Source organism: Cydia pomonella, chromosome 6 (assembly GCF_033807575.1).
Source record: "Cydia pomonella isolate Wapato2018A chromosome 6, ilCydPomo1, whole genome shotgun sequence".
NCBI lineage: Eukaryota > Metazoa > Arthropoda > Insecta > Lepidoptera > Tortricidae > Cydia > Cydia pomonella.
In genome coordinates this window covers 3,944,023-3,970,507 of record NC_084708.1, presented here as the reverse complement: position 1 = coordinate 3,970,507, position 26,485 = coordinate 3,944,023, and the positions used below count along the sequence as shown (strand labels likewise).

At 37.1% G+C, this 26,485-nt stretch overlaps 1 protein-coding gene across 6 annotated transcripts in view; it reads left to right on the top strand.

The window, feature by feature from the left end:
- Positions 1–26,485, top strand: part of LOC133518719 (protein lin-10-like) — a 247,449-nt gene that overhangs the window by 91,217 nt on the left and 129,747 nt on the right. For all 6 annotated transcript variants that reach the window (XM_061852393.1, XM_061852391.1, XM_061852388.1 and 3 more), the window contains exon 3: positions 10,671–10,720. The gene's annotated coding sequence lies outside the window, so the exon portion shown is untranslated. The remainder of the gene's footprint in view (positions 1–10,670; positions 10,721–26,485) is intronic.

Genomic DNA, 26,485 nt, shown 5'->3' with positions numbered 1-26,485 from the left:
ATCAAATTATCCTTTCTGATGAATTTAAAGAATTGCACCTACATACATATTTAAAAGAACATTGTTTGTTCATTTAATTGAGAATTGTTACTATTCTGTAGGTGAATATATTATCAATTGTAAATTATAATTCAATTTTAATATTTCACTAATGTTATAATTTATAAAAAATGCATTTGAAATTTTGTTATTTTTAGAATTGCATGAATAATTGTAGTGTGTAAGTTTAGCTTTTACATTTTGTACATACTTAGTTTAGCTAGTTAGTAAGTAGTAATATTTGTACGCCAGTCATGGCAAACAAGAATCGTGCTGTAATTAAACATTTAACACCTTGTATATATACGCTTGTTTAACGCAAATAAATGATCATTCATTCATTAATTCACCGGCAGGAACACAACACTATGAGTAGGGTCTAGTGTTATTTGGCTGCGGTTTTCTGTAAGGTGGAGGTACTTCCCCAGTTGGGCTCTGCTCTAGATCTGGAATGACATCTGCTGTGCTGTGCCCTACCTCTCTTTTGGACGTAGTTTAAGGACATACCCGGGTCCGTTTCTCTCATCTTCAAAGACGTTTCGAGTTTGGTCACGTGACGTGTGCTAAAAGATATTTTAAAATCAATATTTACAAAAATATGGTCATTACAGGTCCCCTAAAAGTAGTTTAACATGTTCTTATAATCCAAAAGAATTTATTGGGTACAATTCTGCCCTAAGATTTGTAGATGGAAACAACCCTATTGCTTTCGAAGCTATATTACGAGGTGAACTTTATACAGAATAAATATTACTTGTAGAAGAACTAGTTGTGAACATTTGCTCATTAAACTTGTTGAGTTATATCTTTAGGGTGTCTTAGTCACCTCGCAGTTGGTTATCGATCCGTCTAGCTTGGTAATGAGTCTGTAACTTTAGAAATAAAAATTAGGGACCTAATTACAGTGTGGCCTGAAATATATGATGACAAAACACTTATAGGAATATTTTTCTCACTTAAGGCTCCTCTACACGATGGATCATCATAGTGGTCCACTAAGCTGGGCCAGCGTGTAGAGAGGGTAGTGGTGTCGGATGGCTTATGGCGCGCGGGATGGCGGTGGGATGGCCGCGGTGTCGGTTTTTCGTCCGCACATCAAAGGCAGTGGACCAGCGATGGCTGTCCGCATCTACACGTGGCCCATCCCTCAGTGCGTGCTCGAACGCGGTCGAGTGAGGACGTTCGTGCTGTGTATTATTTTGATTAAAAATGACGAGTATGTGGCCGCATCACGAAAGAATAAAGTTTTTAGAGTTATATCGGGGAGAAAGCGTAACATGGAACCCCAAACATAAAGACCAAAACTATAGAAATAAGGTAGCAGGATATTAAAAAAACAAGTTTTTATAACAAATAGTGCACGAATTAGTTAGAGGATTAGGAAAATTACTTATACATTACGCAGACATCTGTATATACAGTACATTCACAATTTAAATAAATAAATATACCAATAATAAAATAAATTAATATTAGATACCTACATATCTAAATATACATACATAAATTATATATATATGCACAATATATACCAACACAGCGGCACATTAAGGAAGAGACAAGTAATGATTTTTAGTAAGGTTTCAAAGCTTTGAAGAGTTTATTGCACAAATTTAAATTGACTTAGGTGACAACCTGTGTGGCCTAGTGGGTAGTGACCCTGCCTATGAAGCCGATGGTCCCGGGTTCAAATCCTGGTAAGGACATTTATTCTTGTGATGAGCATGGATATTCGTTCCGGAGTCATGGATGTCTTCTATGTATTTAAGTATTTATATGTATTTAAGTATTTTTTTTAGTTCTATGTGTTTAGAGCTCAACGAGGGGGGGGGGGGGGGGGGGGGGGGGGGGGGGGGGGGGGGGGGGTTAGGGTCGGCAACGCGTATGTAACTCCTCTGGAGTTGCAGGTGTACATAGGCTACGGAGACTGCTAACCATCAGGCAGGCCGTATGCTTGTTTGCCACCGACGTAGTATAAAAAAAAATAAAAAATAAAAATGTATATAATATGTATATCGTTGTCTAAGTACCCACAACACAAGCCTTATTGCGCTTTCCGTGGGACTTAGTCAATTTGTGTAATACTGTCCCATAATAACTATAATAAGTAGTTTATTTATTTATTGCGATGGATAGATAACATCCACCATAATCTTCTACGTCATTTCTTTTTAATTACTTTATTATTGTGCAGATTAAGAAAAGGTTGGTACGTGGCGTATAAATAAATTGCTGCAGCGGCTAATGCTCCCACGTCCATCTTGGAAGACGAATAGATCGCAACTGAATGTCGCCATCGTGTAGTGGCATGTCAGCCATCGCATGGCCATCTCGCTGGGCCAGCGCTGGGCCATCGTGAAGAGGAGCCATTACACATTATTACAAGATGTTATTAAAATTGAAACTACAATATATGATATGTTTTAAGGCGCTCTTATAGACAGATTTTAGGTTTTTGAGGGGGTGAAGCAGACGAAGTGGTAAAGCAGGCAGGCGGGCGCCCCGCGCGCCGCGCTCGCAGCAAGCCTACGTCCTTATTCTGACGCCATCCGTATTCTGGTTTGTTAGTTCTGGGATCTTTTCCGGAAATTTATATTGATTATGGTTTAAAATTAATGAAATTAAAAATTTGGTAATTATATATAATACTAGAGTATACCGCGGCAAATTGAGAACCTAGTAAAATGATACCAAATCGTTTTGTGTCGAAATAATATTACTTACTAATTCAGACAAAAGTTACAACTGTCTGCTTTAAATCATATATAGATACCTATTCAAAACTTAGTTGACCTTAAAAATGCAATAGAAGTCAATTTTGGGCAAGTAGTGAAAAAAGGAAGAATACTAGCAAAGCTAAGTAATTTGTGGAAGTGAACGTAAAAAGGTAGCATGTTTTTGCTGGTATTGAGATAACTGAAAACATAAGCATAAGGTATGCGGTATGCACAAGCATATGTAGCTCCAAAAAGTAGATAAATTATGCTATCTTCTCAAAAAAGAACCATGACTCTAACTGTAACGACTATTTCTATATTATTTTTTGAATTGACGACAATGAAGACGATTATAAATTTTAAATGCAAAAGTCGAGAAAACTGCTATTATTATTTATTATTTAAAGTTTATAATGGCAAAAATGCACTTATACTACTACTACTACTTCGAAGTTATATAGTAATGAGTATAATTGACTGACTTTAATTAATGTCTAATAAAGAATCAGTCTGTTGTCTGTCTACTCTGTCTGTAATCAAATATTACAAGTATATTTGACCCACTGAGGTTTCAGATGAAGTTGAAAATCTGCATACATATGTAAGTAGGGTGACAATGAAATATTATGGTACCATCGAGCTGATCTGATGCATGAGAGACGAGGTGGCCATAGGAACTCTGTGTCAAAATATCGCAACCAAATTGCGTTTGAGGTTGTTAGAATTGTCTCAATGAGTATTATTTTCCTTTGGAAAGAAGTATAGTTAAGACCTGTTCCGTAAAGTTAATTAACATACAAAACTTTCCGATGAACAAAATTATTTTATCGTCAACTATGTTATTTATCCCTTTAAGTGGTGGCACACCACTCACGGGTCGATGTGATAGCCAGAAAGCTGTCGGCCAACAGAGGGTGGTTAGTGAGGTGTTGCCATATTTAGTGGCAAAATTAAAGGCTTTGAAGTATATTTACGCTCTTCTAGCGCCCAAAAGTAGCTAGCAAGTTAGACAAGGAAAACATACATACACACGCTTGTTAACGCTTGGTTGCTAAGGACCGTTCATCCGGGATCGAACGCCTAGGTCGAGTTCTGTCTTGATTTTTAAAGAGGTTATTTTGTAAATACACGGTACCCTCGAGGAAACGGAAAGATTTTAACAGTATATTCCGGATCGTATTTAGAGGCAAAAATGTCATATAAACTTTATTAATTCGCCTAGTTTCAGAGTTAATACCAATTAAAAAAAATATTTTTCGTTGTGTTTTAGTGCATAACGCCTTTTTGATGGCTATGTCGCCAGTCGCCACTTTGAGACCTAGTCTAGACTACCTTCTTGACAGATGTCAAAGTCACAAGGTACCATTTGAATAGACTAATTTTTACGAAAAATAATGTACCAATTTATATTAATCCATAAATTTTCCAAGAACATGAACTTAATATGTTTAAAAACATACAAAAAGTAAAAAAAAAAAATTTTTTTTTTGCGGAATTGACTTAAACTTGTACATGAAATTATTCTTATGACCTCAGGAATACGTCGCGGGTTCAAATCCTGGCTCGTACTAATGAGTTTTTCGGAACTTATGTACGAAATATCATTTGATATTTACCACTAGCTTTTCGGTGAAGGCAAACATCGTGAGGAAACCTGCATGCATCTGCGAAGAAATTCAAAGGTGTATGTGAAGTCCCCAATCCGCATTGGGCTAGCGTGGGGACTATAGCCCGAGCCCTCTCGCGCATGAGAGGAGGCCTGTGCCCAGCAGTGGGACGTATATAGGCTGAATTATTATTATTATTATTTGTCTGTCTTACTATATCTCGGGACCATGGGGTCCCGGACCTTTGGGAGGCATACGTGGGACCGAAGCCAACAGCGCAGAGGCCCTTTAAGACAAATTAATCTACAAGCAAGGGATACACGTCGCGGATACCATCTCCGAGCGCACAATATGATACATCCGGAGATGGTCCCCGCCAGGTGCAAAGACTATTGCAGTGCAGCACTTTTGTGCTGCGATGGGATCTAAGGTCATAAGGCTATTGATTTGAAAGTTGGATGGACTGGATAATAGGCTATGGGAGGAGACTAGCGGACACCTGCCGTGACAATCAGTCTCGGAATTGTGTAAGACAGGCGGTGACTCGCCAACTCATTGAGTGGGCCCCACAACGGCCGCACGCACAGTGCGACAATAGGCCAACACTTTGGAGCGGCTGTGAGGTTGTCGAGAGGTGAGTCTGCGGAAGCCAGATCCCGGTAATCCGTTCAGCAGGCCGCCGGCGTTATGACATTTTACACTTCCAACCTGGAGCATAGGTCCCGCTCTTGCGACTCCACTCTGGCCGGCCGGTGAAGGCAAGCGCAGAGGCGAGGGCCTAATAAAAGGGCCCTCTGGAATAGGGGTCCGCGGTGTCGCCACTCACCGTCAGCTCGCCACAAGCTGCCCCCGCGGGTTTATTATTATTATTATTACAGCCATTTGAGCACTTCCACAAAAACGTGAAAAGGTATCTTTCACTAAGCACTATTTAAATCCCACATATTTAAATCCAGTATATCTCCTGCATCCTGTATGTGTTAAAAATGAAGCTGTTCCAATATAATGACTTATATAAATTAAGCAAGCGGATTAATTTTATTTGTTTACGTTTAAAAATAGGTATTCAATTTGATTATTACTGTAATAGCCATTTAAAAAATTATTTTACCTAAATTGATAATTAAAAGTAGGTACCCCTCACGAAATAAGTACTACTGAATTTTATACTTAGCAGTGTTTTTTAAAATGTACATGTATTTTACCTTCCTCGTATTAAAAATGAAAAGTAGAGTGTTTAACTCGGGTGCAAGGCACCATTTCATCATTTGGTTAATCGTGGCTGTATGGCTGTATACAGGTGCGTGTGTAAAACTTGTCAAAAAAGATAATATGACGGATGGTGTCTGAAATGTCACCGTATTTAAGAATCAATTAGCTTAAAAATTAGTTTTTTCTTCGTAAGAGTGATGAAAACATTGTGTGTATAACATATTTGTGTATTTATAGTGTGATTATCCATTTTATGTAACGTCCGCTAAACTAGCACAGGTCCGACGCTGACAGTGGTCACGGGCGTACTGGCGTACTGACGGTATTGCCGCGCAGGGTAACGTTTAGTAGACAAAATGTTGAATTCATAATTATGAATGAAAAATTTAACGCATCGATAAACTGACAAGCAAAATGTTAGAGTTACTTAAAAGCTATTGAATGAAGTAAATTTTATATTGATATTCATCATAGTACTTCTAAAATATCGAAATAAATACAGTTTTAAGCATATTTTCAAAGCAAAAATCTATCGAGAAAAAGATGAGCCATCGTGTTTCTGACAAGCATACGGCTAGTTCAAAGACTGAAGTTATACATACTAGAAAATAATCGATGAAATCCTTGTACAAGCCTGTAAATATCGATTTAAAAATAGCGCATTTTACTATACACCGCGCCTTAAGTCTGTCGTATAAAATACCTCCTAAGTCGCTGCAACTATCATCTGCAAAGATGCTGTGGCCAATGATGATGATGATAATATATACATAATATACTATACTGCTAATATATATATAATATAATAATATATATATAATATACTGCCCAACGAGGGGTGGGAGGGGGGTTAGGGTCGGCTACGCGCATGTAACTCCTCAACTCCTCTGGAGTTGCAGGCGTACATAGGTTACGAAGACTGCTTACCATCAGGCGGGCCGTATGCTTGTTTGCCACCGATGTAGTATAAAAAAAAATACTATGCTGAAATAATAAGTTGAAAGAAAATTCGACCATTATCTGGTTTTTAAACCACTTTTGAAGAAAAGGCAGTTTGACAAGCGTATTGTTTTCAAAATTGCTTTAGCTTTAATAAAGAAACGCAAACGTTCGTTTAAATTAATTATGTCGCAGTCAAAAATTTTCTTAACTTATTTTTGGGCCATCGTGTATGACATATGTGACATTATCTATGAAAAGGGACCTTATTGTCAATGGCGCTTACGCGATTTCAACGATGCTCCCATATTATAAACAACGCCGCGCTACGCAGTGCGGCGTAAACGCCATCGACATTAAGGTCCCTTTTCATAGATAATGTCACATATAAATATTGTTTCGAATGATTAGAAGTACTCAGAAAAGCTAAAATGAGTAAGGCGTTATTTGACTGCAAGAAATAAGAGGGAATAAAAAATCTAACTTAAACGATTTTTGCATATTATTTTACTAAATAAATACTTAAATTGACAAACAGGTCTATCCTGTCTAAAAGGGCCGGACTTAGCTACGGAAGCCTCACTTTACACACAAATTAGAGTCTGTTGGGAAAGATAAGGGTCGTGGAATGTATTGGGCCCCATACATTTCACGACTCTTCTCTTTCCGCACAGAACTAGAGTCTGTGTAATGGGTAAAGTAATCTCACGTCCTAAATGACAAGACTAGTCAATAAAAGCAAGTGTTAGCAATGGAGTTCCATTTCACAAAAATACTTATAGACTAAAACGAATAACATTTCACCAATAACACTCTACAAGATTAAACGAGAAATAAAACCTGTTTTCCTCACAATAGCTTTTCCTCAACCTTTGAAATATCTCAAAAGGTTTAACCCACAATCAAATTATAGTTTGTTGCAGACTCAATTTCACTTGGCTCAGCGTTTCATTCAACTGACAGCTGTCAGGCGTGACAATTGCCGACAAAAATCCGCAATAAACGCTTGACAGTGACATGCGACGTACTCGTAATTTGTCAGATTGAATCTGCTATGAATACGTTAAAATGTGGACTTGGTTGTACGGTCAACCAATTTGATTCCTAGGCCAATATAGAACCATGTCATAATGACCTCTACGACAGTGCTTATTGAGTGATGCATGTCATGTATAGAGTAGTTAAAGCGACAAGGTTCTATAGTGGCCTAGAATTCAAATTGGTTGACTGTACTTTAAAATGGCGAGGTCGTCATGAGAATATTTTTTTGGTTTTTTACTCATTAGATTTTTCAAGTGTAATGTTGATAGCGTGTTATTCAGAGCACTAACGGGGAAGTGTGAAGAATGAAGAATTAATCTTCATACTCGTTTAACCATTAGGTACTCGTATTTAGTCAACACCGGCAATTTATCGTGGTAATTTGTACAGATGAGATATCACTTTACTAAAAAAGCAATTACCGAACAACGTCATGCCCTTCAATTCTACGTGCACACTCTTGACATGGCGAAGTCAGCATAAATTTGATGAAGCCATTTTTTTAGAAGAAGAATCCAGGCTTGCATTAAAAACAGGATTGTTTATTAATTTATTGTAGTTTACAATAATAGAGTAAGGCCACACTGGTGCGTTTCTTCACGTCACGTTGTTTCGTCGCATGCGCCGTCGCAGTCAGCCCTGCGTCGTTTTACATATATTTTTTATGACAGGCATATCAATGTCGCAACGCAAACGCAACGCACCAGTGTGGGTCACTCCTACTTGTAGAGATGACATAGAAACAGGCAGGTTGTATCAGGGACGCAGCGCAAAGGACTACGTGAAATGCCTTTAGCGAGTTTTCGTCCGGTTATATTGTTCCATTTTTGATTGAGACTAATATCGAAGACTATTACTTCCATCGATATATTCAATGTCACTAGGCCCAAATTCCGTTATCAAATACTCAATATTCTCAACGGCCAACATAATGTTCATCAGTAGTGTGTCGTCATCATTGCTAGTATCGATACTGTCAGTGTACTTAATAATATATTGCACAAATTGGTTATCAGTACCTAATTTCGACTTTTTGCTGATTTTATTTTCTTCTCCATTTGAATTTAGTACCTAAATTATAATATACATAAGCTTGGTCTATAACACTTGGTAAACTTGTATGTTAACATACCGTTTAGTTAAGTCCGTTTATTTTATGTATGTTTTAGTGAGAGCGTTTAAGGAAGTAAGTGTTCATCTCTATATTGTTTGTACCTAACAATGTAACCTATTATCCTGTCGCATACTTCTGTTGTTTCTCCAATAAAAAAAAAAAAAAAAATATATATATATATATATATTAGTACTTACCGTATTATCACAAGCCGGACAGAATCAAAGCCAGGCTTTGAATTTCGTTATCGATCCTGATGACCGTCACTGCCGTCCTTGATCAATGATCATTCGTGCACCCTTACGCTCGATACGAACCCGCATGAATTGCCAACGGTTTTAAAAGATGTGTCGTTATATGAACCGTCACATAGTCTGCCTGAACAGTCCGCATTCGCTTATGAGTAACCATACTATCTAACAGCAACATACACAAAAATATTAAAGCATTTACATTGGTGCAAATTTTATATTTTCGACAATATCTATGACCAAGGTATAAAATATATATAGCCTAGGTATGTTACAAAATTACTTTCCTTAGCTGCAGGTTCTTGAAGTAAACCTCACGCTATATATTCTCCGCAGCGGGTAAACTGAGGCTAGCAACAGTAGTGGCCTACATTTTACGAGCGCCTGCTCGGGGCTACTGCGGTTTTGTTAAGTTGGCTTTTTGTGGCACAGGTTCAGAGAAATTGGACCTAGTTCTAATTAGTTGTATTTACGTGGCCTGATAGCAAGTACAGCTCGTCTATAATAACCTATTTTAATAGATCAAAGTGAGGGAGTGTTATTATAAAAGTGATATTTTCATAGAAATTTGACATTACCACACTTTGTTATTACAAATATCCGTTAAACACCTAGTGGTAGTGTCACAAATTTCAAATTACAATACTAAATCACACACTATGCTGCTCTAACCTCCGCATCGATTCTCGCATAAGTAAGTATGTAGGTACTTACACGTTCTATATATGTATACTTCAAGAAAGCACGGCCCGATTCGAACTTTATTACGAACGATACGTCAAATTTTAGGTCTAGATACGATATGGATCACAATCAGTGTCAAAAGTGACATTTCTTCAAACAATAACGTCACCTTTGACTTATCCAATCCACATCGTATCTGGATCTAATACGTGACGTATCTTAAAGTCCGAATCAGGCCAGCAGTCTTACCCTTATTATAATTAAGTAAACGAATATAAAAAAGTTAAAAAACATGCTAAACTAAGTAACCCAGAGGCCTTAAAACTCGGGCAACGTGTCTGTTCAAGACATCGGAAATTCTTTCTAAATTTGAAATTACAAAGTAGAACCGCTGGAGATCCCCCTTGACATTCGTGTTTTAAATTCCGCCCGCGTTGTTGGCGGAATTGTGGGGAGCATGCATTGCAAGCTTTACTGAATTAGGCTTGCCTCTAGTTTTGAATCTATGGAAGGGTGAATCTTTTTAAATACAGGAGGGTCGACTAAATTTTAATTCTAGTAATTGGCTTCCTTTTAAAATAACCGAAAATATAACCGTGTATCCTAAGGGCCGGTACAGACGGACTGCAACTCGAGTGCAACTTGTATGGGAACTGCATGCCGACTGCACTCCAACTGCAACGTCGACGTGCAGTTCCCATACAAGTTGCAGTCCGTCTGTACCGACCCTAAAAGTTGTCATTTAAGTAGTAATTTAAAGCCCGACCAGAAATATATGATCATTGTCAAGAGGGCGCTGTCATTCTCATGTACGGGGTGACAGTTCAGTTCAGTATGAAAAATTTAGTTCCAATGAAATTCCGCAATATGGCGCGTGATCATATATTACTGGTCAGGCTTTATTTTTGTGTTTCTATACAGAGTTTAATAGGGTTCCGAAGCCAAAATGGCAAATACGGAACATTTTATAGTGTCGTCATGCCATCTATCCATATGTCACAGCCATTTCTCTCAAAAGTTTATAATTATTTAAACTTGAAATAATAAAATCTTGTCCTTGTTTCAGATTGTGTCAATCCTGATGTTTTAAGCAAAAAACTCCAGCTCTAATTAAAGGTAAGTGTTCTTATTTTCTATTGTAACCGATAGATACTTGTTTTACATACATATGTGGCTAAACCTAGGTCTTATAAGGTGACCAAAACTAGTATTTTTTTAAATTCCATTTCGTGTCCTGGAAATAATAAGCTTTTATTTCAAATTCTCAGTTATACATCATCATTATAAACAAAATTCTAATCCTAACAAGACGTGACTTTATTTATTTAAAACTTGCAACATTAATTCGAGGAAAGCGAACGTGTATGATTGTAATTTATGTCCGTTTCGAGACTTTCTCCGCGTCTGGTTCATTGACCCTCAATCCGCAACCAGCTATCCTGTTCCTGCGGCGAAAAAAGGAACTAACATTCTTCATACAAAATTCTTGCGTTTCATATCCGACAGCGCCACCGCGCGGTTTTCGAATAACTTTGTCGTTATTCTACCATCTTGTTGGTGCGGTAAAAGAAGGAACTAATGTTTCTTCATACCAAATTCCTTTGTTTTCATATACGTCAGCGCCACCCTGCGTTGTTCGGATAACTTTGTCGTTGTAATGAAATGATCCTCGGAATATTTGCAGTTCCCGTATTATATTAACTCGTTATTCTGTAGCGAAATGTTTGTAAATAATTATTCGTGGGGTTCGTTCAGGTGGAAATAAAGACGTGAATGATGTTTAAATAATGATACCCTGTTAGCTTTTCCAGCATTTCAGTATTTGCGATAAAATGCAATTTTACCAAGCACTCATAATTAGCGAGTTTTTAATGTGATTCTTTTCACTCATTTTTTTCGTCAGAAAATTCTGAAATGTTGACATGTCTTTTAAAAAGACGATGCAAAATGTCGTCTTAGAAACGTCAGTGATAATATAATACCTGTTTATACGTGATTAAGTTCCTTTTCAGTGAATAATAATATTAATAATGTGTGAAAATCGTGGAAGTTGTGAATATAATAAAACCGGCCAAGTGCGTGTCAAGATACAAATAATGGAGGATTTCATACCTTCGTACAATATGAAATAGCCATACAATTAAAAAGCGTACTTTCTTTTAATAAAATCAGAAGTTTTTTGGTAAATAACTATAATGACTCAATCGATCATCTTCAAAATAATATTCGTGGAAAGTATTTACTTATAAATTAAGCGGCTCAAAAATCTCAAAATATACACAATGTTCGAAGTTTAATTAAAATATAGTTTAAGGGCGTTTTTCTGCGCGTATAAAGAAGTTTCGGCATTTCGCGCTCACACGCGCGTTACGTTTCGCTGCATTTGATCTGTACCTACGCAACGCAACTACACGGGCTTCCAAAAACGAGTTTATAAGCGCATATAAAACACTAGTCTGAAATCGCCCTATAGTTTTTGAGCAAAATGGCTGTAACATTCGACATATGGACAAGAAGTTTTTCTGCCATTTTGGCTACGGAACCCTAAAAAATTACCAATAAGTGTTTTGGCCTATACCTCTTGGAAACCTCTCGCATCGAATGATGGTTACCAAAAATTACTATAAAAATTTCACGTCACATCTACTCCATTTAAAAAATTAACTGTCATAAGGACCATCAGTCGACGCAAGAGGTATAATTTAAAAACCCGCTCGGCGCGTTCTCTGTTCAGTCGCTTTCCTCCACAATGCGGGAAAAAGCTGGGATCGGCCACGAGCGTAGCGCTACGAAAACGTTAGCAGTGAATGTGTATCGATTGCTGAAGCCCTCTTCAATGACTCAACGAGTGAATGGCTAGTATAGTGACGTCATAGTTCATATTGTTTGCGTGGGGTGAAATATGTTAGTCATGTGATAGCAATTCGGTTCTTTATCTGTGATTATCTTTTATGAATACACACCACCAAAAAGGACCAATTTAGTTTTGCACGACTTATTTGATAGATTTCAAAGAATATTTCATTGGAAATATTGGAGAGGTTGAAGCTTGAAGCAAAGCAAGGCGTACTTACTTAATGAGTTCGATTCTCACTGGGTAGATTATTTTTCGTTGTTTTCGATATTACATTAATTAGTCAATTAGTTGCTAACCTAACCGCTTATAAAATAAAATAAGTAAGTATCTACATATGTGGTATGGTTAAGTAGGAATAAATGCGTTTTAAGACTTAGTTTATTTCCAAGTCACCTTGTACGTATAATTTGTCACCGTCGACCACACGAGGATTCATCACGTCTCGCTAAGCCTTATGTACTCATAACTCTGAAAACAAACCTTATCTCAAAGAAGTAAGGTGTAAAATCATAACAAGTTTGCCGTCATTGATACAAACGAACCTTTTCATTAACTCGTGCGTTACCTTTATACGTGGTCGACTCACATAAAAGCTCAAAGGAATTTGTATTTAGAGTGATTTGCATAAGATTCAATTTTGTTTAAATTTCTATGTCACATTATCAACTTATTTCCGACCTTCTTAGGATGAAAAGGATGCGTCTTAGGTTTAAAATCAGGGCGCTTACGACGTTTGGTGCTTGAAATTCATGTCGCATTATATTGAAATTAGAATTGGTGTTTGCTGAAGTGCGATAACAACCGCGTGTAGAAGGGGAGAGGAGTATGTAAACTAAACGGTTTCTTTTACAGTCAGGAGATAGATAGGTAGGTATACTAATAAGCTGGCCGCGTAGCCAACGTTACAATCGTTAACCTCATCGTCACCTCTCTCTATCACTCTTCCATATTAGTGCGACTGTGACAGTTGCGTTTCGTTCGCCACGGAGCGTGAACGATATGCACGTTGGCTACGCGGGCTGAGCCGACGATGACGCAAAAAATTAATGCCGCTTCACTGAGGGCTTACGTCGAACATCGATAATTTTTTTGTATGATATAGGAGGCGAACAAGCAGACAAGACCTGATGGTGAGCAATTACCGTCGCCCATGGACACCTGCAACACCAGAGGGGTTACAAGTTCGTTGCCGGCCTTTTAGTAGAGCGGTTTTTGGTCTAAAAGTCCAACTTATTAATATGACAGAAAGGGACAAACGATTACCATCGGCTTGTTAAATTTAGTAGGCGTTTATGAATAACGCCATAAATATATAACATACTATAACATTTTCACTACTTGGTCTAACAAATGATTAGAAATCGTTAAAAAATTCACAATCCAGAGTTGATTTTTACTGCTGAATGATATGAACGAACAGTAACCTAAAACCTGATTTGCCAACCTACTATTTAATATAGGAGTATCTACTAACTACGCTGTTTTCATGAAGCTTTGATGATCGTATCGCTCCGGAAATACCGCGGGCGAGTTTCTGGAGAAGCGCTAAGTTGAGGACTGCCAACCATCTAAGTGCCTCGTTATCTGCCTCTGTCATACGAATATGCAACAATAGGTATGAATATCTCATAATAAATTTATATCCTACTGAAAAATCGTTACTTGTCTCTTTCTTTTTTTTTAATTTATTTATCACAAAAATACTTAAATGGTTTTTACATAATTATATTCCGCCAAACTGAAGACAGTTTGTTGGCTTAATGTGCCGCTGTGTTATATTATGTATGTATGTATATTTAGATATGTATCTAATATTTATATATTTTTGTATAGGTATGTATTGTTATATTTATATGTTTATTTAAATTGTAAATGTACTGTATGTACTGTCTGCTTAATGTATGTGTAATTTTCCTATTCCTCTAATTAATTCGTGCACTACCTGTTCTAAAAACTTACTGTTCTTTATATCCTGCTACCCTAAGGTTGTCTGGAAGAGATCGCTTACAGCGATAAGACCGCCTGTTGCTACCTTTCTTTACATCGTAAATCGTTTTTAAATTTGTTTCTTTGTGGTGCAATAAAGAATATTTACTTACTTACTTACCATCATCGCCTTTGACGATTACAATTGACAGCAGAAGCTACCTAGAAATGAGACCGACATGCATGGTGTTAAAAATAGACTCGACACTTCTCTGTCACGACGCGACACGTCTCACCTCAGTGGAGTGGTAATAATGAATGCACCTCCATATTTAAGTGTTTCAATTTGGAGCGGCATTCATTATTACCACTCCACTGAGGTGAGACGTGTCGTGTTATTTGACGAGATACCTACTGAAATGGGACAAAAATCACAAAACATACCCATTTAGCCTATGTTTTTTTAACCTAAATATTAGATTGATAGAGTCTATACGGAAAGAGAAGATTAGTGATATAGATATACCTACCTATAAGAGAACCAATACATTTTATGACTCTTCGCTTTCCGAACAGAGTCTACTTAGTATGTTTAGAATCGGCCTAACTAAAACTCCCTTAATATTTATTACTAAACAATTCCTCAACCCTTATTAACTGTGATCGGATTTCCCGGTCCCGGCATCCAGACGGTCTTCGGCCATTTGGAACTGCAAAGTACGCTCCAGGTTCCACGGTCTTCCCCCATCCTGACTACGTACCCGAGCCATCGGAGCATCGGACGAGTCATCTAATCTCATTACATCAAATATATTTCAATAACATTTAACTAGGTATAGTTCACGCAAACCAGACTGACTCGAAAGTAGGATGAGACTGGTGAGAGAGACACAGATATAATCCTAGTCGTCAGTTTGGTTTGCGTCTACTATTAGTAATTGTTAGTAAAATACACTATTCGGATATTTCTTTTCGATATCCCGCCGTGGTCCACCATAAAATCCGATCACTGCTTATTAACAAACTTAATAAAATAAATATCGTTGGCGCGAATCACGGTATGTCTGTTGACAACCACGGTATGTCTATTGACGAGTCCCGCGAGAAAAATTATTCGACATTTTTTCTTATCAATTTTATTTATAATCTGAAGCTTCCATTTTGCCTAGTCCCACTCTCGCTTAACACGTTTTCAATCCGCTCCTAACCTTCTTTGCTCGAATATACCTACGTAGCGAGGTTGAAAGCGCGTTCCAATATGGAGCTGCATTCATTATTGCCGCTCCAGTGAGTCGACGCGTCGCGACATACTATCGTCTAGTCTATTTTTAACACCGTACTTGTCACTATAGGTCTACATTTTACTCGAGGCAGTTGGTAAGAGTTTAATAAATTCAGCTAGGGACTGGTTGGCTTGGCTGCATGAAGCTGTTTTGTATGAAGCAAAGAAATGCAATATGTATTTACATTACAAAACTTTCGCAGCTAGAGACCGACCTTACCATACTCGTACAGTAATTTACTCTGTGAAAACCCTTGCATGTGCAAAAAATCGTATAAAGAAATTTCAATGTGTGATGTGTTTGTGTGCGTCAGAATGAGAGTTTGTAAATTCGTCATTTCGTCGTGTAATTAGTTTGCAAATTCGTATGTCGACATAGATCTTCTTTGCATGTGATCTCCCCGCAAAATTTGCCAGACATTTTTGACTGAAAATACCGACACATAAAGGCTACTCCAGATGTTGTATGCTCTAAAGTCCGACCACACTTAATTATCATGCCAAGTCAATAACGGATACATAAGAATTACGGTTCGATTCGTACTTTAAAATACGTCAAATATTAGGTCTAGATACGATATCGGACATATCGTATTTATACCTAATTTTTACGTATCTTAAAGTTCGATGCGGGCCGTAAGTAATGTATGCCTATTCCCTGCGTCGAGAATTATAGAAACGCGGAAAATATCTTGGAACCTGCGAGTAGTAGGGTTGCTCAGTTGTGTGGGCTGAAGGTTGCGTGTGAATCGATGGGGCGGCGCCGCGCGGCCGTCGACCTGACCGCTGCACTACGGAGCGGAAGCGGCTGTATTTGATACTGGGGGTCGCATGCAAACCCTATACATTTTAAAACCCGACCAGAAATATATGATCAGTGTCAAGAGGGCGCTGTTCTTTTCATGTATAGGCTGACAGTTCAGTTTAGTATGAAAAATTTAATTCCAACGAAATTCCGCAATATGGCGCGTGATCATATATTACTGGTCACTCTGGTCAGGCTTTATATCGATTAGATATTAAGTTAACTTTCGCAGTGTATATCGCTATTTCATAGAGTTGAAGCAAACTGCGAGTATTGTACTTGGGCCGCATATGGCCTAACGTTATCTTTATTTTTTATATGAATTTGCAAATTTGTCTATCAGAGAAGGCCCTTATGATTCATGTTCATATTAGAAAGCCACATATGAACCTATTCACACTGATAAAAGTATACAATTTTAAACGTTACCGGGCCTTTATAAGATTTGGTAAATGCCAATGCCTCGTGCAAAATCTAAGAGGACAGTAACTGGAATTTTTAGAAACGTTTACTTACTTAGACTTACCTATATGTAATGTATGAATTCGCTAGGGTCAGCTTTGAGTCAATTTCATATCCGTTATTCAGTTGAGAGCGACTGTCATATGGAAAGTCGTCAATAATTTCGAAACATTTACCTTATTCTCGTCGTCAATCATAAAACATTTACCTACTTCTAAAACGGTTTGGTAATTGTCTAGTATACGTCCTAAAGTTCCAATCTTTTGTTATAAACTTGCTCACATTTACTAAATGCATACTTTTACATTATTCTACTAAAAATTGTCTACTATTATTCAAATCCACGTAGTGTGTAAAGTATCCCCCGTACAATCGCTGCTAGTGCGTTAAGCGGCGGAATCCACGCCCCCTTGCAGCTCTGGTGGCGTCAAGCAGCGGAATCTACGCCCCACTTACTTGTGTGTGTTAATCGCGCTGCTGTATTTACGATATTACTGATGCGACCTGGTTTGGAAGGCTTGATGGAAAACTCGCGGGTTTTCAACTTTAAAATAATTACGGGTGAATAAAATTCAGTATTTAAATAATTCTGGAATATTTACTTCTTAATATTCATATTAACATACCTAGGGAAGTAAAGTAAGAAATATCTCAGATCACACGTAATTGTCCGCCGAGGCGAAGGCGAGGCCGACAAACATGTGATCTGAGGCTTTCTTATTTACTGCCCGAGGTTTGCATATATATGTTCGGCGGAGCCGGAAAGCGGTAACTTTATTTACCCATAACTATTCACGGAGAACAGAAAATACTCTTGATGCATACATAGTCCGATACTTTAGACTTCTGTTACTTTAGATGCTGACTGTACTTCGACAAAATACCGGTACACCGCGTCGGCGAACTTTTAAGTGGCCGTAGCGAAACTTTTGCAACGCAAAACCAAAAATGCCTGAAAGCCACGTAGATGTTCGCACCAATTTAGTTCGTAATCTTGCAGTATTTAGGCGTGTAATCGCTTGTTAAATAAATTGGAGTTAGATCATTCCAGTTATAAATTATTGAAAGCATATCGATATTCCTAGACCGTTTAGATTTTAGATTAAAGAAGCGCAAGATAGCAAGCTGTGTTCTGAACGATGTTTCTGTAACTTATTTAAAAGTCTGGGCTCTGATACAGGGCTTTCGAGTCTGTTAACTTTGGAAATTGGAGGTGATATTTACTTACAAAGCCTGTTGGTATCAGTCTTCGAAAGAGCTCTTTTACTCGTGACAACATTGGAAATTCTTCACCACTTAGATGTTTGGCGCTCTTGTCAGTTCTCAACTGCGCGTTTCTCCAGAAACTTCCTGCCTCGCACGGCTAAACTGTGGAATGAACTGTCACCCGCGTTATTTTCATACCGATAAGATCTTCAAATCTTCAACACTGAAAAAAATAAATAGCCGAACTGGTTTTGTAACTTTACTAAATAACTAAACTACGGTTATAAGAAAATAAACTTTGCATAAATTTACAAAACTATTTTGTAGTGTATAATAAATACCTGAACACTGATAGCCAAACACGGTTTTGTAACATATAACACATAGTTCGCAAGTCCCAATTTTTGTGTAAACAGTAACCAAAATGTTTGTTACAGTATAATCGCTTAATAACATGTGTCAGCATGCCCATCGAGTTTGAAAAACACTATAACACACTTGATCATGAGTAGACCTTATTTACTTATAATAAGGCTGTTCAGCGGTTAGTTATTTGTGTTGTGCACCATGGTACGACTCGACGGTCCGCCATTTACGGGAATATTATTTGGGGAAAATGTATTTCTGAGAACTTTGTGGTTACGAAGATCGATTGACTGTTACTCATAATGTTTTTTTGGGAATGTTAACAATGTGTTCTACGTTATTTAGGATAATGCATTTTTTTCACCAAACTGACAAGTCTTATAGCAAAAACTGTCACGATTAGCTACAAAGTCTATTAAGTCTGCCAAATGAACTTTCAACTTGGGCACAAAAAAAACTGTATAATTTTCTACAGCAATGCTTGTAACCGTTGAGTCGGTAATCCTGGTTAAAGCAGAGGCTATGAAATATGCATTTTCGCAGCTGTTGTGCATCTAGACTAGGATGACCAGACGTCCCAAATTTTTCGGGATGTCTCGATTTTTAGCCACTACTTCAGATTTTTCTAGTATTAGGTAAAGTATCGCAATAAAAGATTATAGAAAGGTCGATTCTGATTTAACAAGTTCTTTGATCTTGTTTTTACATGAGTTTGAAGTTCGATGACGCTGCATGGTCTGAATGGTAATGCAATGAAATCCTGCGTGAGATGCGCACCAATCACCAAGGCGATCGTCCAGGTCGTATCCAAACAAAATACCTTATCAAATTGTTAAATGAGGCCTCAGGGATACCTAGTTGTATTGTATATTCATTTCTAGACTCCCAATCCCTCAACCATTTGAGAAAAATAGAAATATAGGTATTAGGTACTATAGTTATAAGTATAAGAATAAGAAACCATTTATTGCCACACAATAAATAAAATACAGATAGGTCACAAAGTACAAAGTTTAACTTAAAAAAAAATTGGCATGCGTGGCAAAAGGAACGGGCTCAGTATATACTGCGTCAGCCATTTCATTACAAATTGACTGCGCAGCGCTGATTTTCAGTCCGTCCCCTTCACTGAACCACATTGATATGACATGCGGGTTAATGGATTTTTACGGTTATGTATACACCGTGTTATTTTTTATTTCCGTTAATTTCAAGGGTGCATTCCTGAGCTTAAATTAAGCAACTTTCCCAAAGACACCGGTATTCTAATTAGCGCTATTTCGGAGATAATCGATATTCTATTTTTATCTGATAAGGTCCCATACGAGTGTGTACACTTGCCTTAGGGCCTGTTTACATATTTAGTTGTGTTAAGTACGAGTTCATACATTTGCTACTAAACGTAAGTATACTATCTCGGAAGATCGATGTTCGAAATGACATTGATATGTTACATTGTTCAATTGTTTGGTGGTAGTTAAATGTAACAACAACGCTATATGCCACATTTAATGACTTTTTATAAAAATAAAAATCTAAAAAATGTATATTAAAAAAAAACTTTTTTTTTTAAATTTACTATGCCATTTAGTTTCCTTCAACGTACTTACTCATACCCCGAAGTTAACGGAATCAATAACAACACGGTGTACGAGTATAAAGGATATTTTTAAGTTGTAAAAACATGTATTGATTCCAAGTGAATACAATATAATTATTATTTGTCCCGAATTTTAACTCCGAGTCCCGAGTTTTTGGAATCGGATTTGGTAACCCTAATCTAGACTGTTTAATTATTTGTTATTTTGCAAGAGGCGGGCAACAGTTGTTTTATACCATTGTTTCCGTAATAAAAATAAGAACGAGAATAATAGAAACAAGATAGCTATTTAATTAAATAACTGTTACTGAGTTAATACAATTTATCATATTAACAGGAAACCGCTATTACTAACATTAAAAGCATTTTATATACATAGTTAAATAAAGTAATAGGTACATAAATTATATGTATGTATGTATGTAAACACTTTATTGTACAGAGAGACAGGTAAAGATGCAATAAAAAAAATTATTTTTATTTATTCTAAACTGTGTTACCTTACCAATGCATTAATAGTATTTTATGCAACAGGTACATAATAGGGGTTCTTAAAATTTAAGGGCCGAAATCACAAAACGAGGCGTAGTCGAGTTTTTGAAATGAAAAATCTATATTTTCAGGGACCAATTTAAGAAAGCTCCGTCTCCATGCCATACATATGATTATCAATTAGTTACCATCTTAACTCGATCGGATTATCATACATTACCGCACAAATGCGATAATGTATGATATTTGTCCATATTATCAAAAAAATGAAAAACCTATCCAACGATAGCCCACACTGTTGGGTTAAACCGTTTTACCGGTAACCATAATTTTTTTTTATTTAACCGTTCTGTCGCCATGCATGATTTATGTATCCATGCCAAATTTCAAATTTCAGCTTTCTAGCACCAACTATCAGGGAGCAAAGCCGCGGACGGACAGTCAGACAGACATGGCAAAAAGCACGCGTGTGTGTGTAATATCTAAGGTTATGAGCCTAAAGGCACTTCAATTAGTTCTACGTTACTACCGAGTGTGTCAAAAATAATTACTCGGTATATTTTCCACAACGATTCCTCGGAACATTTCAATACCCAGTATATTTAAATGAGTATTTCTCTTCATAAAAAGATTATAAAGCAATACCGCGGTATTAACGGTATCTAGCGGTAACAGACGCCCTCGAGGGATTAAACTGAAACTAAAACATACCTTCGTACCAACCATTATAAAGGACGACGCTCACGTGATGCCATTCGGCATGCCTAGTACGGGGCGGCAAACTTAAGATAAAATAAAATAAGTAAATATTTGGGGAGAATCTTTCATGCTAAGCAAAGCTTATACTATGGGTACTACGAGTAGGTGACAATATATACATAAGTATAGAGATAATACATACATATATACATAGAAAACACCTAAAACTCAGTAACGAGTGTCTGTGTTCATCACACACATAAATACCCTTACCGGGATTCGGACCCAGACCCATCGGCTTCATAGGCAGGGTCACTATCCACTATGCCAGACCGGTCGCCAATAAATGAATGAAGAGCCAGTAGAAGTAGAAATCACCAATTAAGTGTCAGAGAGCCGCTGTTGTTTTCAGTGGTCTAAGAACATTTAGGTTTATTTTGTGTAGCTTGAAGAGCCGCGTCATACTTCAAAAGAGCCACGGTTTACTGAATCCAGTCCAGTAGGGCTAGGATGGTCGGCTCTTTATCATTTGTCACCATGCCTGTCACGTTCTAACAAATATGTAAGCGCGAAAGTGACGGGCGTAGTGACAAGTGATAAAAATAGAAGCATGCTGCCACCGCTGCTCTAGTAGATGAGGGCTGCGAAAGCAAATCACACGTGACATAAACTACCCCATGCAGACAATCAGTACGATTTCTGAATACAAAAGGCAGTCTTACTTGTAAATTAAAATAAACGCTATGTATATTAGTATATAATAACTCTAATTAAAATAGGCATAAACAACATTTCAATAATAAGATACATCACGCTTACAATTTGGCAAAGCCAAGTTGCTTCCGTTGCGAGTTTCAACGTCGGGTGAATAACTGTGCAAGAACCTTAATTACGGTCTAAACAAATGACGTATAATACAAGAAAATCCATGGCGCATGTGACCGTGTACCAAATCTTACAATTGAAACCTAATTAAATAGGTAATATCAATCTTACGCACATAATTTTAAAGTACAAATTTCAGTTAGTCATAGTGACAAGCGAGCTTATGAAAAAAAATTCTGTCTTTAATATTTCTCTTTTAAAATGTAAAATGATTTCGAAAAACATTTCTCTCGCAGATGCCGCTCGTAGCGTTTTGTATTTGTTTACAATGAAGTTACCTAGTCTAAGTTTATTATAAAACAGAGTCCGAAATAAGTAGGACAAATATAAGCTGGGTTTCAAGACGGGTCTACTGTTTTTAATAATACTTATGCGATAGTCGCAGCGTTGAACGCATGCGATCACGGAATGTAGGGAAAATGACAATGCGCTCACCTCTGCGTTTATCGTGTAAAACAATATATGATCATTAGATTATCTGATTTAAAATGGGTGTGCGGCAAATTCATCGCGTTTATTTACCGCTTAAAACAACATAAGGTCATTAGATTATCTGATTTAAAATGGGTGTGTGGCAAATCCATCGCGTTTATTTACCGCTTAAAACAACATAAGGTCATTAGATTATCTGATTTAAAATTGGTGTGCTGCAAATTCATCGCGTTTATTCACCGCGTAAAACAATATGAGGTCATTAGATTATCTGATTTTAAATGGGTGTGCGGCAAATTTACCGCGTAAAACAATATACGGTCATAAGATTATCTGATTCAAAATGGGTGTGCGGCAAATTCATCGCGTTTATTTACCGCGTAAAACAATATAAGGTCATTACATTATATGATTTAAAATGGGTGTGCGGCAAATTTACCGCGTAAAACAATATAAGGTCATTAGATTATCTGATTTAAAATGGGTGTGCGGCAATTTCATCGCGTTTGACGCTGCGTTTATCGCATAAAACAACTGCGTGCTTAACAGTTTGGTATAATATTTTTATTTCCCATTTCTTGAACAGCTATAAACTAATACATAATGTTATTTAAGAACCTCTCGCGTCTATTGATCCTCGTCCTCATCCCTATGACAGTTCATTTTATATGGAGTAAGTAGCTGTCACGTAAAATGCTTGTATAAAATTTTTGGAAGTATAGCATACTAATTTATCTAGGAATGTTACATTTAAATAATAAAAATACGGTAAAAACATATATCTCCAATATTTAAAAAAAATAATTCCAACCAAAAGAGACTTGAAGGAACGTTAGGGACAATCATTTAACGCAAAACGTACCTACTTAGTATTATAATTATCAAATAGCCTAATACCATTCGAAAAATGGGCCCCTGGTGAAATCATTTGAGATTTGATGAATCTTTTGTGTAAGGACGAACACCCTGCCGAGTGCCAACGGCTGTGCTGTGAGGCTGTGACAGAAAGCGGCTGATAGCATCATGTCAAACCATTCTTCAGAGACTTCAGAGCACAGCCCATTGTACAAGTACTTGCCGTTTCTTGGGTTGGGTTTCTTGGGGTTTGGGGGTCCATATTGGGATACCCTCCTCCAATTGAGGGGGGATTTAAATCTTCTCGAGTCGGCGTAGCTTTATTTGACGTTCATAAGCGCATTGTAATATGCCTACTTGAATAATGAAATATCTTTACCTTTACTTCTGCGATTTTGACAGATCGTCGGTCCTTAACCGGTCCTTAACTTAAGGTTTTCAACCTTAATTTTCTCTGTGGCCTTTCATTAACCAATTACCTGTATTTGAGTTATGCTTTACACATTTAGTTCATATTTCAAACTAGTAAAGAGCTGGTCTTTAAATTAGGGGATGGAAGATTGTCATGAGCAATTCACAAAGATGAGTGAAATCCCACTAAAAACATTTTCATGTTAAGTGTTGCCAAGACGAAACCATAAGGCTCGCACTGTCAAATAGTTATCAAATCTCTTGTAGAGCCAAGCTTCTAACTCTACAAGCCCTAAGTTTCGTTACTACAAGAACTATTATAATAAAAAATAATGAATAAATTTTTCGCATTAAGTCAATGTGACCAAGCCACATATTTTGACTAAGGTATAGAGTTTGTGAAGTTATGGCTTGTAGAGTTAGAAGCTTGATAACTTTTTGACAGAGCGAGCCTTATGGTTTCATCTTGGCTTTACCTGAAAAAGTTTTTGGGGGGAATCCCACCGTAGGATTAAACTATTTCGAACTGAATAGTTCTTTTGTAGCCGGGTAGATTGTAAAAGGTCAAATGTCCTTTAGCGTCAGGCCATAGAAAGCTTAGCAAAATGTTAAATTCCAGACTTCGAAAATGCTATCTCAACACCGAGCTCAAAGTGCATTTCCACTGTTCAAGGGTTCCATTTTCCAGGCGACTGCACCCATTTAGTAACAAAACGCATTAAGTGTATACTAGTTTCATATGTTTTTGCTACCATTTGTTATTTGCTTTGTAGTTGTTGTGTTATAAAAGCTTGAGGCGCGCTGGCGATTCCAACGCAAACCAGGGGCCGATTTTTGAATTTTAAGCACTTGATTTCGTAACTCGAAAATCGGTGGAAAATGACGAATTGATATTTTGGAAATACAAGCAATAGAAATTGGGAAACTAGTGTTATTGACCACTCGTATTCAATTCTAGTAGTAGATTTTAAATGTGGAGATATATCGAAGGTCGCCACGCGAAATCGAGCGCTCGTAATTCAAAAATTGGCCCCTCGATCTTGAAATATCGTTTTCTTTGTTACCGTTGTCTTCACGACCAACTATGTAATATAACGTTATCGAAACATTATTTAATTGTTATTTAAGCGTATTTTATTAAATTTTTTGACAACCTCAACCACGAACACCGAGCTGAGGTGCTACTAAGGTAGACTTTTAGAGGTACGGAGTGTCAACAGCGAGTTCATTCATATCGTTATCGGACCGAAAAAAAAAAAAAACGTTATGAATAAATAACTATACGGTTTAAACTAGATTTCAAACCGCGAAATATAACGTAATTAATTGAATCTCATCTTTTAAATGTTTTGATGTATCTGTGCATATCACTATCACACTACCCTTCAAAAAACAAAGTCCCCCATCGCGTCTGTCTGTCTGTTCGCGATAAACTCTAAAACTACTGAACGGATTTTCACGCGATTTTCACCTATCAATAGAATGATTCTGGCACAATTTGTTAAAGTTTTGTGTAACCCGTGCCAAGCCGGGGCGGGTCACAAGTACGAAATAAATTAATAAACTGGATATCGTCAGCTCCACAGATACACAAACGCTCGGTAAGGAACAGGAATAACCGGCCAGTGCGCAACGACCAACGCCTTATTGCGGCCGGCGAAATTACAGAACACTTTACAACTGTCGTATAAACAGGGCCGTAAAAGCCAAATTAGTGTGAACAGCAATTTGCGAGCTGCATTATTAAGTTTGCTTTGTGGGGTTTCGCGAAATAAGTTGGTGTTATAATTTGGGGTAAAGAAGCCTGTTGGCAATGTACGGAATTATACCTATTTATTTTTTCTGTTCCGACCTATAAACAAAATTTTATATTTAAAGCTGCTGGGCACCTATTTATACCGGCGAGCATATTTATTGCGATTCTTTAAATTTCAAGGAAATGATAAAAAATCAAATACCACAGACCTAGTTTTTTTTTAAATAAAGTCTCATGAAAAATTAGAATCCAAACATTTTTAATTTCATTTGAACGACTCAGTTTCAGTTTCAGGTTTGACTGACAAAATACGTGTGCTTAATAAGCTAACCTAACCACCATTTTGAACATTTTCCAAAAAATTAAAAACAGAGATATTTTCAAATATCAAATATCAAACATTTATTCAGCAAATAGGCCACAGGGGCACTTTTACATGTCCATTTTTACAAACAATAAAAATTAAAAAAAAAAAAAAAACAATTACAAATGTGGAATCGATGAAATAATAAATACTTTATTAGAGATGTATACTGTCTCTAAATGTCAAATTACACAAAAAAAAAACTATGATAAAAAAATAAAACCATTTTATCTATCTATTGAATCTTTTCACAAAATTTCACGAGAATCGATAGAGAATTTTAATGCGACCTGCAGAGAACATCCGGAAATTTTTGCCAGAGCTGAAACAGAGACCTTTGCTAACGCTCGGTCAGTAAGAAAGGCAACGTCCATAAAGTCTAATACAAACAGAAAGTCCACTTCCGAAGTGTCCGAAGTAATACAAATCTGCACCATTACACCCCTCTAACAAGGGATGGGCCGAGGGGAAGTGTCTCTGGGG